The sequence below is a fragment of the Pistacia vera genome, unplaced genomic scaffold (assembly GCF_008641045.1).
Source record: "Pistacia vera cultivar Batoury unplaced genomic scaffold, PisVer_v2 Contig344, whole genome shotgun sequence".
Taxonomy (NCBI): Eukaryota; Viridiplantae; Streptophyta; class Magnoliopsida; order Sapindales; family Anacardiaceae; genus Pistacia; species Pistacia vera.
In genome coordinates, this window is record NW_022196162.1 from 1,644,644 (window position 1) to 1,662,633 (window position 17,990).

Here is a 17,990-nt window from a genome sequence, read left to right on the forward strand (position 1 = left end):
TGATTTAATAAAATTATTATATTTATTACTTTGCGATTATTTATGGCTTCTCTAGTAGGATACGACAATGAAGAGTGTTGTGCTGACTTTCACCGACGATTAAACTTCTTTTGTTGAGTTCATTTTTAAATGCAATAAGAGAGCTCGGGAATGAAGCAGTCGAGCACTATGATCCTCACATTATCATGCAAGCATCTTCTCTAAGTAATTTTTCCAATCTTCTGTTTAGTTTCATTTGAATTATGTTTTAATTCAATTCAATTATTTTTGTTTGCAATGTTGTTATGCGTGCATGTTTGTGTCGTTTGTGTTAAGTTGTCATCCCACTAACATGGAATCAGAGTCAAAGTTAGGAATTCAACTGGATAAAGAAAAATGAAAAAAAAAAAATCCAATTTTTATGTGAGAGGGCCCTATTAGACTAATATAATGTTGAGCCCCACCTACTATAAGCTTGTAAGTGTTTTATAATTGGGAATCAGACCGTCACATTCTTGCTGTTACTTGAATTGAAGGATTCGTTTTTAAAGAGCAAATTTATGTTTCATATTTGTAACAATAAATGCCTATACGGTTATTAGAAAAGATTACATGTCTCCTACTATTATCAAAAACCCCAAAGCAAATATCTAAAACCCCTTAAAAATAATAATAAAACAAAACAAAAAAAAAACCCTATAAAAAGTATCAAAAACCCCTTGTAGAAATGACTTAATTTTTCATATTAAACTATTTCTAAGGGTAACGAAATAAACCTTTGTTGATAATATTTTTGTCAAAGTGGCCCAACCAAGGTTTTGAGCTAAAATACTCTACCTAAGTCAACTACCGTTGATTCTTGGGTTATTATACACAAAAGTCCTACCTCTCTTAAGGTAATGACATACCACAAGTCCATCATAACCAAATACTCTAGCTATATATGTCAACTATCGTTGAATGCAAAATAGCATTTCACAAGTCCGCCATAACCGAAGGCGTCGACACTCTCTCGTAATTCTTCTCTTTTTTTATGGCCCTATTCTGTAAGTACACCATTTTTTAAGACAAATTAAATACCATAAGTCCACCAAACCAAAGTTTCTAATGCACTAAGTACATCCTAACCAGGCGCTTGATTCTAAGTCCATCATTTCTTAAGGCCCTGACATGCTTTAATAACAAGTCCATACGACAAATGAAATACCACAATTCCACCCTAACCAGAGGATTTGACACTTCTTATTCTAAGTCCAGCATTCCTTAAGGCTGTAGCATTCACTACCAATAGTTTCCTTAACCAAAGGCTCTGACATACTTTAATACAAGTTTACACTAACCATAGGCTTTGATATACTCTCCCTTAAGCCTTTTCCAACTCAAAGTTTTGCTTATTTCAATACTGGGTCATCCTTTCTTAAGGCTTTGATATATTCTACAAGCAATCACATATCAAAATGCAACTAAGGTATACAAAAAGTGTTTTTCTTTGTTTAGAAGGCAGGTATATCCAAGCCACTTTATATTGCTTTGAATTAGGCCCACTTAAGGGGTACCTAAGTGGGTATTTTGGGTAGCAAGTCTGAAAGTCTTCATTTTCATAAATTTCCAAGTTGGAAAACTATTAAAAAAAATTTCCAAAAATTCTCCCAAAATAAATTTAGTCAAAACGTCTTATTTCTTGTTGACCTAGGCAATAAAAATATAATTCTACAATCTAAAAGCAAAAAATCTGCACTTAGTTCATTATTATGATACTTTTTAGAATAATATTTTGAAAAATGTAAAATTGAGTGGTTATTACGATGTAGGATTTAGAAATTAACAAAAATACATCCTTAGGTTTGTTTATTTACTAAACACCCTTATAATAAAATATTAAAAATTAACAAAAATACCCCCACCCACCCATTAAATACCGACAGTCGGCCACCACCGCTGGAGGTTGGCCGAAGTCGCCGTATTGGCCCAAGACTGACTAGATCTGGCTGGTCGTGCCCTGATATGACCTTTTTTGACCAGATCCACAGTGGATCTACAGTGGATCTGGCCGCATTTGGCCGTCAACGGCCAGATCTTTAGTGGTAGATTTGGCCTTTTCCGGCCAGATCCATGGTGGATCTAGCCGGAAAAATGCTAGATCGGTGCACAACCGGCCAAATCCAACTGATAGTGCGTCATTATACCAGATTTCAACCAGCTTCTGACGGTGGTGGCCGGAATCTAGCAAATGTGAGTTGGTGGGGTGACCTGGGCAATAAAAATATAATTCTACAATCTAAAAGCAAAAAAATATGTATTTCCTAAAATTATCCAATAGTGGGGGACTCAACTTTCTGTGACACCCAAAAAAAAAAAATTATGTGATTTTATAACTTCTAAATTCATTAAAACTCCTCTAAACCTACAATTTCAAATTTCAAATTTTTATTCATTGTAATTAATTTTATATGAATTTTTTTTACCAAAATCTAAACGCTTTTTGCCACCATAATTTGAATTTATTTTCAAATCCTTCATAAGCACGTTTAAAGCTTCACATTTAAGTGAAAACCCCTTTTTGAGTTATTTTTTTTTATATATATAGTTGGAATTATTGGGCTTTATTTTATTTCTCTTCAAATATCACAAAAATCCACCATTAATGAAAAATGCAATATTTATTTTATTTGTCTTCAATTTCAAAGCGTTTTGTTATGTTTAATTTGATTTAAAATTTCATGTTAAAGCCTTTGGTGAAGAGGACTTGCGTTTAAGACAGTTTTAAAGCAAGTTGTTGATTCTTTATTCCTCCAAGTTTTCTAATATGTTTTCAGTTGGTTGTTTAGGGCTATTTTCGAGCCGAGCTGAGTTTTCGGCTAACCGAGCTCGACTCGAAATTGTGGGGAGAGTAATCAAATTCGAGCCGAGTTGGTCGAGTCGCTGATTTTATGGCTCGGCTCGAGCTCGTTAAAGGAAATGATTTACTCGAGTCTAGCTCGCGAGCCGATTAAACGAGTCGAATTCGAGCCGGCTCTCGAGCCACTCAAAAAACTTGCAATTTGCAAGTTGCAAACCTACTGTCTACATAACCAAGCTAATGAATATATATTTATAAAACCCCAAAAGAGGTCATACGACAATGAGGAAGAAGCTGAAAAAGCTTCTTAATTATCCAACCAAAAAGACAACAACAAGAATCATTAAATTGGTAATTATATTTAATGCATCAATTAGTGTGCAGCACAACTCGAAAAACCTGCAATTTGCAAGCATTAAACGTACTGCCTACATAGCCAGCTAATGAATATATATTTATAAAAAATATGGTCGGGTATCATTGCCAAGATCACTTTTTCTGGAGATCTCTTTCTTTAATTTATATCACTTACGTCTTCATCATGTGACCTTTTTTTTATCTTCTCCCTGTTTCATCGTCACTTTTTTTCTTTTTTCTCTGGCCATACTATTTCATCATGTGCTCTCTTTCTAAAATAAAGTATCATTAACCTTGTGTACTCAAACAAGATTGTGGCAACGACAATGGCGAAAGAGTGAACAAAGTGAAGCAAAGCAACGGCGACGCCCTTTGAGCTCTAAATCAAAATAACGGTGACGGCGGGAACACACTCAAGCAAAACAACAGCGACGACGAGTTGTAGGTGCAAGGATTCGCTATTGTGGCGATGACAAATATCATGTTTGTAGGATGTATTTGCTGTAGGATGGATTTCTCTAATTTAGGGTTTTATCAATTTGGGGAAAAAAAAATTATCAAGCCAAAGTTGGCTCGCAAGTCAATCGAGTCGAGTCGAGCCAAGCGAGGTTTGAACTTAGCTCGAAGTTTTACACAAACCGAGTCGAGTCGGCTCGATTCCACTTGAGTTGAGCTCTTGACGAGCCGTAACTGAGTTGAATCGAGCCGGCTCGCAAGCGGCTCGATTCGTGTAACACCCCTAGTTGTTTTTTATACCCACTTTTGTTAATAAAGCCCAATAAAGTCCAAAATGGGCTTAATCGATGAAGTAGCTTCACAAAGCTTCAAGACAAAGGCATTAAACATTTCATCAAGGTCTATTAGGCCCGAATAAGTTGTAACGATTTCTCACATGATTTACAATTTTTTTTTTTTTTTTTTTTTTTAAAAAGAGTTTAATCTCACTTAGGTATTTATGTTTCAATGAAAGCCTTCAAGGTTATTTCGGTAAAATCATTTCTTCTGTAACTAAATTCTTATTTTATAAAATTTATTTTATTTTTTCATCCAGTGATAAATAATTTTAGCTTTATCTCTCATCCTATAATCAAAGAAACTTTAATCTTAGAATTATTATTTATTTTATTTTATTTTGGTATTTATCCTTAGATAAATAATATCAAAATTAATTAATTATGATCTTATGAATTTCTATAAAACAAATTATATTACTAAATAGTAAACAATTTTTTGGTTAAATATATTTTATTTTCATATCGATATAAAATACATTACTTTTACACATACAGTAAAACTTCTCTATAGTGATACTCTATATAGGAATAAACTCTACATAGTTATAAAAAATTCTAGTCCCAATTTGGGATGGTTATAAATAAGAATAAACTCTACATTGTAATAAGTTATAATTTTTCTAATTCCCACCTTAAGGAAAGTTGCCTGTACCTAGTAATAATTATCTGTATATTACCAAAAAATATATGTTACATAAAATTAAAGGTTTAAAATGAAATAAAATATTTATTTAAAATTGTTTGGGACAATAATTTATATTTTAGAGTTGTTATCACATCTTTTACCATACGAGTACGTAATAGCTCGTTAGTATAGATACCTTCTTGTTAAAGCCAAAATATTTTTAGTTTCTCAAGAATGTTTAGAGCTTCATGGCACAAGACTTTTTGTATTTCCGTACTATTATCCTTAGGATTATTTCCTTTCTCTTCTTGTCCAGTTGCAACAATGATTTCTCCTTTGGTTAAAGCATACACGATTTGTTGCTCATTTGGATAATTGAAGAAGACATTAATATTCATTCGATTAGTGTAGTAAAGTTGTCAAATCTAATTAGGCATGGCCAAGGGGCGGGGCGGGGATCTCATTCACCGTACCCATCCTCGCCCTCAAAATCACTCCCCACCCTCGCCCCATCCCCGTTACGGGGATGATAGGAATTCCCCTTTCCCGTCCCAGAGGGGAATGTTGGAGGTCCATCCTCACCCCGTTAATTTTACATAAACATAAATTAATTTGAGCATTACCAAACACAATAATTAATTCTCGTCCACATAACAAACACTTAAATTAATCGTTTAAACATAATTAATTATACATAAATATGGGTTAGGGTTTGTTCTTGTTCGATTGTTTAGGGTGAGGGAAATTGGGAAAATATGGGTTTATATAGGTAGAATAATTGTGTAATTAGGTGAAATATATGGGTATTAGTGAAAAGTATAAGTGTGTATATATATAATTTTTAATTTTATATATTATATACGAGACGGGACGAGGCGAGGCGAGGCAAAGGCATCACCCACCCCCGCCCCATCCCTGAAAAAACCGAGGCTTCCCTGACCCATATGGGGCAGGGCGGGACGGGTCCCCGGAATTTCGGGGAACATTGCCTTGCCTAAATCTGATCACTCAATTCTATAGTGACTCTTTTATTCTCCTCATCCACTTCATTTGTAACTTACAATTCATTGACATTAGTGGTCCTAATTTTACAGCACTTAAAACCATTGACAATTGTCTGTGGCTTTACATCAATTGACCATGCATCAACTGCATTTACAGTTCCATCAATGACACTTATTTTTCCTGGTTCTAAAAACGATATTTTATCTGTTTCAAAAGTAGGCAATTGAATCGCTGAATTGAAATCCTAATATTACTAAAACATGAATTAAAATCCTAATACTGTACTTCTAAAACATGAATTATAAAATAAGAAATCAAAACTATAATTTTTGTAATTACAACTCCATTAAGTTATAACCTCCTTATAGTAATGAAATTAGTTAGTCCCATCATTATGACTATAGAGAGGTTTTACTGTATAATCCTAATAATCAATTAAATTAGTTTTATATATATAATGCAAATCACAACTATAAATTGACCTTTATATAGTATGTCATACTCAAACATGTAATTTTTTTGCTATTTCTTTTTATATGAGTAAACTACGTACTTTTTCCCCTGTAAGGTTTGCCTTAATGACACTTTCCCACCCAAAGTTTATATTTCGTTAATGAGTTAACGACTTTTTCCCACCCGAAAAATGACGTAATGACACTTTCCCACCCTTAGACTTTTAAAATACCTTTTTGATATCCAAAGCAAAAAACCATTTGTAATTTGAGTAATGCTACCTTTACATCACATGTTTACACCATTCTCTTACTTCATGATGTGGCAGTGTCACCTCATATGCCACATCACCCAATTGCCACGTCACTTCCCCAAAAAATATCCCCCCTAAAACATTAAAAAAGAAAAATCCATTACCCTAAATTTCAAATTTTAACAAAACCCTGAGGGGCCATTTGGTTGGGGGTTATGTGAGATTATTAGGGTTAAGTCATCTTATGTTACTTGATTACCATGTTTGGTTGTCAAGTAATATAAGATACCGGTAATCTTCAAATACCAATAGAGGTGGAACAAATGGGCTGGGTTAGGCGGGTCAACCCTAACCGGCCCACAATGAAGAGGGTTGAACCCGAACCACCAATAAGACGGGCCGGGTTCAACCCAACTCGACAGCAACCCTCGGGCGGGCCGGATTGCAAAATGGCAACCCGCCGACCTGCGGGTTGCTGTTTTGTCCTTTGTCAAGAAAGGACCGCCAACCTGCGGGTTGGCTGAAAAAAAATAAAAAAAAAAAATTGAATTTTTTTTTTAAATTACCCCTTTACCCTTGAAATATAGCCGTTGGAGGGGTGGTCTTTTTCGTCATTTTCTTTTCCCATTTTTTTTTATAAATTGGCCCTAAACTCTCACATTTTTCTCACAACTCAAATTCTCTCATTCTCTCATATTCTCTAATCTCTAATCTCTAATCTCTCAATTATTTATTCATTCTCTTAATCTCTTTGTTATCAATTTGCTCGTATTTTAATTTTTATTAGTTTTTGCAATTTTTAATTCATATTTCCAATTTTCCAAATTCCATATTCCAATTCTCTTTCTTTAATTTTTATTTCTTCTACATCAAATTTTTTTTTTTCAACTACAATGGATAGATATTTCTCTCCCATCAATTACAATGATGAAGAAAACTACTATCATAGTCCTAGTCCTACTGATTTTACTAACATAAATGCAGGAGGATATTCAAATAGTCCCGCTTTCCCATTCTCAGAATCCGATACACCTCAAAATATGCCCCCAATTCCAACAACTCCCGATGGTTCTAAAAGCCGTCCTCGTAATCGTCGTCCTCGTCCAACTTCATCTCAAGCTGAGGCAGGTTCATCAACTGCTGTCGAAACCAAAGACAGACACACATCAGACGTTTGGACGCATTTCGACAAGTTTTACGAGACAGAAAATGACGTTCAAGTAAAGAAAGCGAGATGCAAATACTGTGGAAATATTTATAAAGCTGATTCAGGTAATGGTACTAGTACTTTAAAAAGGCATGCTAATAAACATATTAATCAACATGGAAATAGAGAAAGCAATCAAACTCAAATAACTAATATGGGTACTACTTGGCGTTATAATTCTGATGTATATAAGGGAACGGTTAGCTTATATATTGCTGCAACTGATCAACCTATTAATATGACTGAAGATAAATATTTTGAAAGATTTGGTCAAAATTCATTTTTCCAGGATTTAAAAGTTATTCTAAAAATGCAACTAGAAATGATTTAATAAAATGTTAGAAAAATGAAATTAGAATTAAAAAATAAATACATAGTTGTCATGTTAGTGTGGCTCTAAATATCGATATTTGGAGTGGTAGAGCTAAACAAGATTATATTTGTGTGACTAGTCATTATTTTGTAATAATTAAATTAAATAAATCTTTATTAGGATTTAGTTAATGGATGTGGATCATAGTGGTCAACAAATTTAATAAAATTGTTGAAGTTTTAGAAGATTATGAGTTCTTGATAAATGATAAGTATAACTTTAGATAATGCAAGTGCTAATACTACAAATATAGATTTTTTTAAAAGAATTATCATTGTTATAACAGTTGAAGTTTTTTCACCAACGTTGTGTATGTCACATTATTAATTTAATTGTGAAAAGTGGTATGAAAACAATTAAAGAAAATATTGAAGAATTAGGGCTTCTTTAGCTGGATTACTAGTATAATAAAAGAAATGCTGAATTTCAAGACGCTTGTATAAATCAAATATGTCTTCTAGAACTTTTGTATAGAACCTACTTGTTAGATGGAATAGTACTTATTTAATGCTTGATTCATGTTTACCTTATGCTAATATAATTAGTTATTTTGTAGCAAATAATAGAGGTCTTCATTATTTGGTAGAAAATAATTGGCAAATAGCTAAAGTATTTCATTATTTTCTTAAAATTTTTTACCAATCCACTTTACAACTTTCTGGTGTGTATTATCCTACTAGTCCATTGGTAATACATACAATTAAAAAATTTCCGAGTTATTTATAAAAAAACAAAGACAATGAAATTTTAAAGGCACCAATAAAGGCAATGGAATTTTTTTTTTTTAAAATATTGGGAACCCATTCCTTTTCTTTATTGTTTAGGTGCTATATTTGATCCTAGAATTAAATTAGCAAGTTTAGAAAATGGTTTTGATAATTTATGTGAAAATTTACAAACCGAAGTATATGCCAATCAAATAGGAGAGGTAAAAAATAGACTTTTCGAAGTATATTTCCAATATAAAAACATGTATGGGAACCCGCAAAGAGGCGAAACATCCAGGGAAGCTGCATCAGAAGAAACAAATGAAGACTTCTACTCTTGGGGTGCACTGAATAGGCCGAAGAGAACCCGAATCCGAAGCACAGCCTCGTCTTCAGAAGCTCCACCAACAACAACTAATGTACTGTCTTCCATGCAGTCGCAGAGTAATGAGCTTCAACAATATTTGGCAACCCCTGAAATGTTACCAGTAGATCCACAACAGAGAGCCAACATTGATCTCTTAGACTATTGGAGAGCCAGAAAATGTATTTTTCCGATATTATCAAGACTTGCCTTGGATGTTTTCGCTGTTCCTGTCTCAACTGTCTCATCCGAACAAACATTTAGTGCAAGTGGAAGAATTTTAAATGAAAGGAGGACTAAACTTTCTCCAAAAATGATTGAAGTCCTCACATGTTTTCGAGACTAGGAACGGTCACGCCATCAAGATCAATACAAGGTTGTCGACGATACTTTAATAGAATCATTTCAATTTTGTAACATAGATGATACGGATGAGGGAGGTCCTAGTGAACCACCCCCAAATTAGTTGTTTTGTAAAATGTACTTTATAAATTAATTGTCAATTATTGCACTCTTTTTTCTTTACCAAGTTTTTCTTCTATTTGGTTTTTCTTGGTGAGGTTTTTAACGAGGCAATAATTGTTGTAATTTCTTATTTTATTTTTTGATAAATGAATAAGTCTAATTTTTCTTATATTACAATTTTATTGTATTAAAATTGAATTAATATTTGAAATGTTAACAAAAAAAAAAAAAATTAATTTAATTGAATTATTGATATTTGAAAAGTTAACTAAAAACAATTACATTTATAATTTATTCATTTATAATTGTTAATTATTAATTTGAAAAGTTAAATAAATAAAACAAAAGAAAATAAAAAATAAAAAAAATAGGGCTAACCTGGCCCGGCCTGCCGCCTAACCCGGTGGGTTAGGGTTGGTGGGCCAGGCTGGGCCAGCCATTTTCTCCAAAATGGCGGGCCTAACTCGGCCTGCCTTTGTTGGCCGGCGAGTTAGGACCGACCCGCCAAATTTTGCAACCCGCCGCGGGCCGGGCCAGGCCGGGCGGGTTACTTTTCCACCTTTAAATACCAATAGTGGTTACTATTGGTAATATTGGAGGCAATCTGATTACTTCCATTTTCTTAGGTATTTTAAGATTACTAGGGTTATCTTTTTTTGTTTCAATTCTATCCATTTTTAATAAAATTTTAGGACAATAATGCCTTTATTTTTAAATTTATTTACATGAATATGGCTTTTACCATTTCACCCCAATTAATTAATTTTTTGGACAAAATTACCCTTGAATTCAAAACAAATTGCAGCCCATCCAAGCCACCACCCCCACCCACCTGCTGCCAGTAACCGCCGCCACCGTCGGCGGCGAAACGGCGCACGGAATGCCAAAAATGGCCGTCGTGCATCGATATGGCCATTGACGGCCAGATTCGTTGATATGGCTGTCAACGGCTAGATCTGTCACGTCTGGCCATTTTCGGCTAGATCTCTGGCCAGAAATGGCCATTCCTGCCTTCCGTACGCCGTTAGGTTGCTGGCTGTCAACAGCCTACGGTGGTTGCCGGCGACCGACAGTGGCTGGGTTGGTGGGGGTGCTTGGTTGATTTTCTAAACTTTTATTATGGGGTTGTTTTTGCTAAGTTTTTAAATGCAGGGGGGTTATAATAATCCAAATAATAATCAATATTAAAAAATAATATAATAATAATATTTAATTAGAGGACAATTCAGTAATTTAAATAACATACCCATCAATTTATTCTTCCCAATCAAACATATTAATATAACATATCCACCAATTAACCAAACACATTTTCCTAAAGATTCTCAGTAATTTTTAAGGTAATCTAACATTCCCTGAACCAAATACCCCCTAAATCATTTTAGATATTCCCTGAATCATTTGAAAAACTTTCTTGATTCAATTTCACGTCTGAAAAACCCAGGCCACCACCTTCCATCCTGGTCTCAACTCCATCACACCCGAGCCACAAAGCTTTGACGGCAACCACCACGAGCAAGAGTCCACCACGACGAATCCCGGTCTCAGTCGCACGACAGCCGAGATTGTATGAATTAATATCAAAGTTAATTAATTATGATCTTGTGAATTTCTATAAAAGAAATTATATTACTATACAGTAAACAAATTTTTGGTTAAATATATTTTATTTTCATTTCGATACAAACAAAGTGGTAAAAAGGCTATTATAGGTGAGGGCATAATTGTCATTGAACATTTTCAATCTGAAATCAATATTTAAAAATAAAGTGAGGGGGATCGTAGGGCTGGGGAGATGACACGCGGCCAAGGGAGTTGACTCTAGTAAGTAAAATAGAAACGCAAAAGTCTTCTCAGTTTTTGCGTGTTCTGGAAGAGGCGAAGTTTGCGTTTTTGGGTGACGAACTTCGACTGTTTTCTGGGAATTGTGGAGGTTGTTTTCGGCGATGTTTGTGTGTTAACGGTGACTTACATTGACGGGTTGGATTGGTGGTTGACGAGTTTGGAGTTTTGGCTTGGTTAAAGTTGTTGTCGACAAGGTTTAGGGTTGTTGTGGCGAAGTTTCTTCGGCAAACATTGAGGTTTTGAAGCGACTTCGAGCGATGGCTTGGACGACTGAGTCGCGACTTCGAGCGACATCGATTAGGCTATTACAGAAATGGTTAACGTTTGCGGCTTGTTGTATATCTAGAGGTAGTCTTCTTGTATTGCTTTTTTGTAGGAAAAAAAGCGATTTTTTCGTTGTTTTTTGTTTTTTTTTTTTGTTTTTACGATTTGGCTGATGCCAAAAAAATGTCTTTGTTGTCTTCTTTCTTGACAGGGTTCATGGAAACAAGTATGTTATGTCGTTTTCTTTTGTGGTAGGGCTTATGGCAGAATAATATGTTTGCTTTAGGGTGAGTTGATGATATTGTTTGTTTGAAAAATACTCTGATTTTGTTCGTTAGGTTGAGGATAACAATTGCAAGTTTGGAAAGAAGGGTGTGACTCCTCCTGAGATCGCTGTTATTCTTTGGGGCTGTCACATTATCACGTTACTGTTGAAAGAGAGGAGGTTCCAGTGGCTTGCGCGCAACTTGAAGAAAACAAAGAAGCTTTGTCCTGTCTGGAAACAGTAAGAGTTCACCACTGTTGCGGAGTTCTAATTGCTCTGAAGTAGCATGGTTGAGGGTTTCAAATGAAATCTGGTGTGGCAGAATTGTACAATGTTTAAAAGTAATATAACTTTAGGGATAAGTATATGAAGTTGCATGGTTTAAGGTTTCAAATATCTAATGTTTAAAAGTAATCTGGTTTTGACTGGCGTTCTTTAAAATCTGGTGTGGGATAAATTAGTAGCTATTTATTTATTGCAACATGAAACTGTTTTGTTAAAAAACATGTCTTGATTAATAACTAATTCTTACTTTTGCTATAGAGTTGTTTCATTTTGAAATGAAAGTAGTCTTCTCTATGTATATCTTTGAAGATGAGAAATAAACAAAGATAACAAAAATTAAGTTATGAATTTCAAATGCCCTATGGAACTAGGTTGATTATTTGGTTGTATTGGCTGGCGCTAGATTTCTATTCCCTTTGTAACATATTTGAAACTGTGATTGGTAAAGTATACTGAGTTATGAAATTTGATGTTTTTGAATCTGACATTGAGTAACATCTGAGGCATAGTTTTTAACGCAATTACCATGTATTTTTTTTATGTAGAAAGAGGTGTAGTTTCTTACAGATTCTGTGAAGGTAATAAAGTGCATCTCTATTTTCCCTGTCCTTGTCCACTTACCCATCTCTGTGGTCTTGTGTATATGCATTATTCAATTTATTCATTTATTTGTCTTCAGGTTATGGATTTCTTAAATTATATCAGATAATGCAGACGTAGGATTTCTTTAATTTTTTGGTGATTGTAAATAATAAGTGATTAAGGTTGTTCAATTTTTATTTTTATTTTTTGGGCTTGGTATCCAATCAGCCCCAGCTGGGAGGTTTGTAATATGTAGCTTCTGCTACTGGGTTGACATTAATGAAGTTGTGTTGTGTTTGGGTGTGATGTTGATTGGTTTTTAATTGAGATTGTCACAAGATGTTTGTTGGTTATGGAGAGAGCTGGGGGATAAAAATTGATGGAGAGAGCAGACTGGTTGTAGGCATTGTTTTTGTTCTGCTTTTGGCTGTCTATTTTGGTTGTTGTGTTGAACTATTTCCTAGCTAATTTGTTCATCATTATTGATTGTTTGCTGAATATCAATAGAGCTTCATCTTTTTGCTTGTTTTCTTGGCTGTTGGTTGTTATTGTTGCATTGGTTTGGTTCACTAATGGAAGCTTCCTATTAGTGTGATATTGATTAGTTGCTATTTTTTTGGTTGTCTTTTTTAGTTGTTGTATTGAACTGATTAGTTTTTAATTTGGCTGAAAGTTATTGTAAAATTCTATTTCAGGTCATAGCAAATCTTGGAGATCCTCAACTTTTTGCATCACAGGAAGCAGCATTATTCCAGGAAGTAGTAGTTTTGCCATCTTGGTTACCCAGGACAGCTCGAATTCAATGAATTTTTCTCTATTTATATATTACTGATCGCATTTTGCTCTATGTATATTGAATCAAAATTCTGACAACGTCAATTATGTTTTTCCACCAACTTTTTGTTCTACCCCTTTTTAAACTGCTGGTTTTAACTTTGCATTATTGAAGAGATTTGTATGGAATCCCAAATTTCGTTTGCTTTCTATTGAATAAAATGTGTTGTGATTGTGCAATCTAGATTGTTATTGGGTTAAAATTGATAGAATTAATGTAATATAACTATAGCTTAGTTTGCAACACTTGCAGGGACAAAATGGTAATTGCACATGTCTCAAAATTTTAAATCCTCAATAGTTATTCATTACAAACATTAGGGAGAAATTTGTCATCTAATTTTTACACATGGTTGGGGATATCAGAGTAATTTTGTAATAAACAGAGGGGTATATAGGTAATTGATTATATTGACTTAACATTAAAAAAAAAAAATTAATTCAAACAGTCAAGGGTATTTTTGTCTTTCCAGTGAATATCATTGTTTTTAACGGATACTGTAAATGAAATTTTTGCTTTGGGTACAAAAATAGTATTTTAAAAGTCTAAGGCTGGGGAAGTGTCATTACGTCATTTTTTTGGGTGGGAAAAAGTCATTTACTCTTCCGTTAATACCCAAAACACACTTCACTTTCTCAGTCGGCATCAATGTTTTAAAACCCAACTCAGGGTGAAACCCGGCAAAGCTTCCGGGTCTCGGGTTGACCGGTTGACAAAAACTTTTAAAATTCAGCAAATATACACCTACAAATTACAGTGAAGTCCTATAAGTTTGAAATTTATCAAACACACCCCAAATACAAATCGACCGACAACTGATTGGCGACGGCGACACCCCAGATGCAATCGCAATCATCACTTGAGCCCATTTCCACCAAAACATACCTAAGATCTTGTCGAAATAGGTTCGATTTCAACCAAATCTCACCAACGTCGACGTTGGCATTCTAGGCCAGATCTCATCAACGCCGGTGTCGACAACCCTCCCCATCACCCAGGAATTACTCCCCTTTTCCTCCCGACCAAAACCCACCTCACCCCACCCCCGTTAGCCTCGCTAATCGTCGAAAAAATCCGCCGCTGCCAGTTTTGTTTAATTTCTAGTCGATTTACTCACCGAAAATCAACTCCGTCACCTCCATTGCATTCACCGGCAATTTCTCTTCAAAGGCCCTAACATTCTGGTTGTCAATTGTTCGCCGATCATCCTCTCAAGTCCTAGGGTTTTGGGTGAATATGAAAAATATAAACCCGGCCCGTTGAAGCTTTCTGGTCCCGGTTCAATCGGCCAGGCCGGGCCAGGTTTTAAAACAATGGCCGGCATTCAACAAGTTACTAGGAGTTAGAGTAAAAGGGGTTTTGTAGAGTGGTGGTCAATGGATCAAATGGTGATGACTGAATTGTTTGAAAATGATTCAAATGTTGTAAATTATATGTTTTTTTTTTCAGAATTATAATTTAAAAATTATTTAATGATAGTTGATATATTTCAATCTAATTATTTGGGAGAATTTAATTAAAAATAATTACTATATATATAGGAAGATTCTACAACTCTTATTTTTTAATACAGATTTAAACACAAATTTATGTTTGTTAGATTAAACCAAAATAGATGGTCAAGATAAAGAGTGAGTGAAAATAATGGGTGCATTTGTTTTGTTATTTTAGGTAGGATTTTGGAAATAATATTTGGTAGTTAAGTAGGGTTATTATTACGAAAATAGGATTTGAAGAATATGTGTTTAGTAGAGTATTTTGACCTTGTTATTTGTGTTGAATATTTGATTGATATATTTTTTTATAAATGATTTATTAATATAATATTTTGGTGAATTTTCTTAAAATAATGTATTATTATAACCTTAAAACTTATCAATTTAAATTTTAATAATATTAAACATTTTATTTGTAATTTCGTAGCCAGTAAATATTAAAAAACAAAAACCCATATTAATTTCAAGGACTAATCCAACTGTTTAAAAACACCACATTAATACATATATGACAAAAGTACTAATTATCAACCCTTACAATCGTTCTTACATGTATACTCCATTAACAACTACGACATGGTCATATGTGATGCCCACAGTGCAGTCATTATGTTATCCCGTACAGTCGTCATGTTGTCTATAATACCTTGCTGCGGTTGACTCGGTCCTTCTCCATTTCGGCCATCTTCTGCCCCGTTTTGGCAATTACAATATACTTGCTCATTACCCGTATTTTTAGTATACCGTTCGAAGGGGTCCTCCATATTGTACATTTTGATAAAATTATGAAGTACACAACATGCCATAACAATCTTCCCTTGTTTGTCCAACGGGTAATTGTTCATTCCATTCAGAATATGGAACTGTCTTTTCAAAACACCAAAGGTTCTCTCGATAACATTGCGGAGTGAAGCATGTCTGTAGTTAAACAACTCTTGTGGCCCCTTTCGGTTATGTCTTTTATTAGAAATATGGTAAGCCACTCGCCTATGAGGGGCGAGGAACCCCTCTCTATTTGGATAACCCGCATCAACCAAATAGTATTTCCCTGTAATAAAATCAAACATGTTATTTGAATTCTAGGGCCTCAACAGTGGAGCAAATATGCTATAATACGTCAAGAAAAATACTTATACCTGGTGGAGGATGTGGGAATCCATAATTAGGATCATCAAGAATTGAATTTAAAACTCTTGAATCATGCGAAGATCCTTCCCATCTAGTAACGACATAAGTGAACATCATCCTAAAGTCGCATACAACCATTACATTCTGTGACAACATTCCTTTGTGATTCCGGTACCTATCGCCAAATTCATGTGGAACCGAAGCGTATACATGTGTGCCATCAATGGCTCCAATATAGTCTTATCATCAAAATTGAATTTTACTCATATTAATTGACTATCAACATTAATAACACAATGAACTTAACTATCCACTAATAGAAAACATAATGAACCAGTACCTTAAAGAAAGGATAATATTTTCGGTTGGCTGATATTTCCCATGGAACATCACTGAAGTCAGGTGGTTTGATAAACTCTGTCTTCAACTCACATATCACCTCACAAACTGCGCCAACATATTTAGAGATCATCTCACCCGAATATTGGAAATCCTCCATTATCGTTCTGATTGTCTCGTTTTTACCAACGATTGTTAGAAATATCATAACTTGTTCTTCCAAACTCGTCCTCTTGGTTGGTCGCAATTTGCCTTACTATGCCAAAATGTAACATAAGTATGTAAAACATTTTGTCCATGCGGCACTTGTCAAAGATTCTATTAGCATGACCATTGAGTACTTCCAACATGTACTCATGACTAGTTAATATGGATGTATGTCGTAGTTGACACCCAGTTGTTTCTAACGTGGCAACACCGCAGAGTGCAATGGCTATATCTGTCAGTATTTCTTCTTCGTCATCTTTAGAACGTCGTCTTCTTCCTTTTCGGCTAGACGACGCCATTTAAACCTGCACATTTGCAAAACATTTATTAACAATTAACAATTGTTGTACTACTTAGCAAAATATAACAGTCAATATTTAATTCTAATGACAATCCAAAACTCATATGAAACATGTAATCTCACATAAAACAGTGGCACAATTAATAAGTTCATACAATAGCACACATTTGGGGACATTTTCAACATTTTCAAATCAAGGTGCTAAACAGAAGTTTGGTTTAACTATAAAAAAACAAGTGCCCACTGACGCATACAAAAGTGTTGGCAAACACTTAGGAAATACAGTGTCATCTACAAATTGCGAAAGTCGTTATAAATCCAATTAGCCTTTTCCTCAAGCAGGAGTTTCACGAATATCTCCCGCCGTCCTGGATTTTGATATAAGTACTTGACAACTGGCATGTAAAACTCTGTGGGTACTTGCATGGCCGTCATGATGTCAATACAATTTCTCATGGAAAACGGATCAGATGGACCACTAGTGTTCTCTTTGTCCCCCTCATCTCCACTGCGATTGCTAGCCCTCGATCCCATACTCCACCTCTCCACAAGCTTGTCCATCAATCTACCAATGACATCCACAAGTGCTTGTCCCGGGCCGCTTCTGTTCCTCCTATTTCTCGCACTTTCGTGGCCAGATGTGTTTGCCCATTTTTCCCCTGTCGTCTGATCTGGATCAGGTTCAAAGTCGCTATCATCAATGTCAACCACACCTTGATTGGAATAACTGAAGTTCTCTACCAGTTGAAATGTAGATGTGTACGCATATCTCCTAGTAACAGTTTGCTTCTCAAATATGATTTCATAAAGCTCCTTGTGAGGAAGTCCTTTGTGGTAGAATTGTTGCGCCTGTGGGTTTTGCTGGTAATGCAAAATAATAATATATTAATATTTGGCAGTCCCAAAAAAAATTGTGTACAAATACGGTGTTGTTGATTAATATTAGTTAAAAAAGTTGAAAATTTACCTTGACATATTCTTGCCAAACCTCTATGGGACACGTTGGACTTTGCGACTCATGA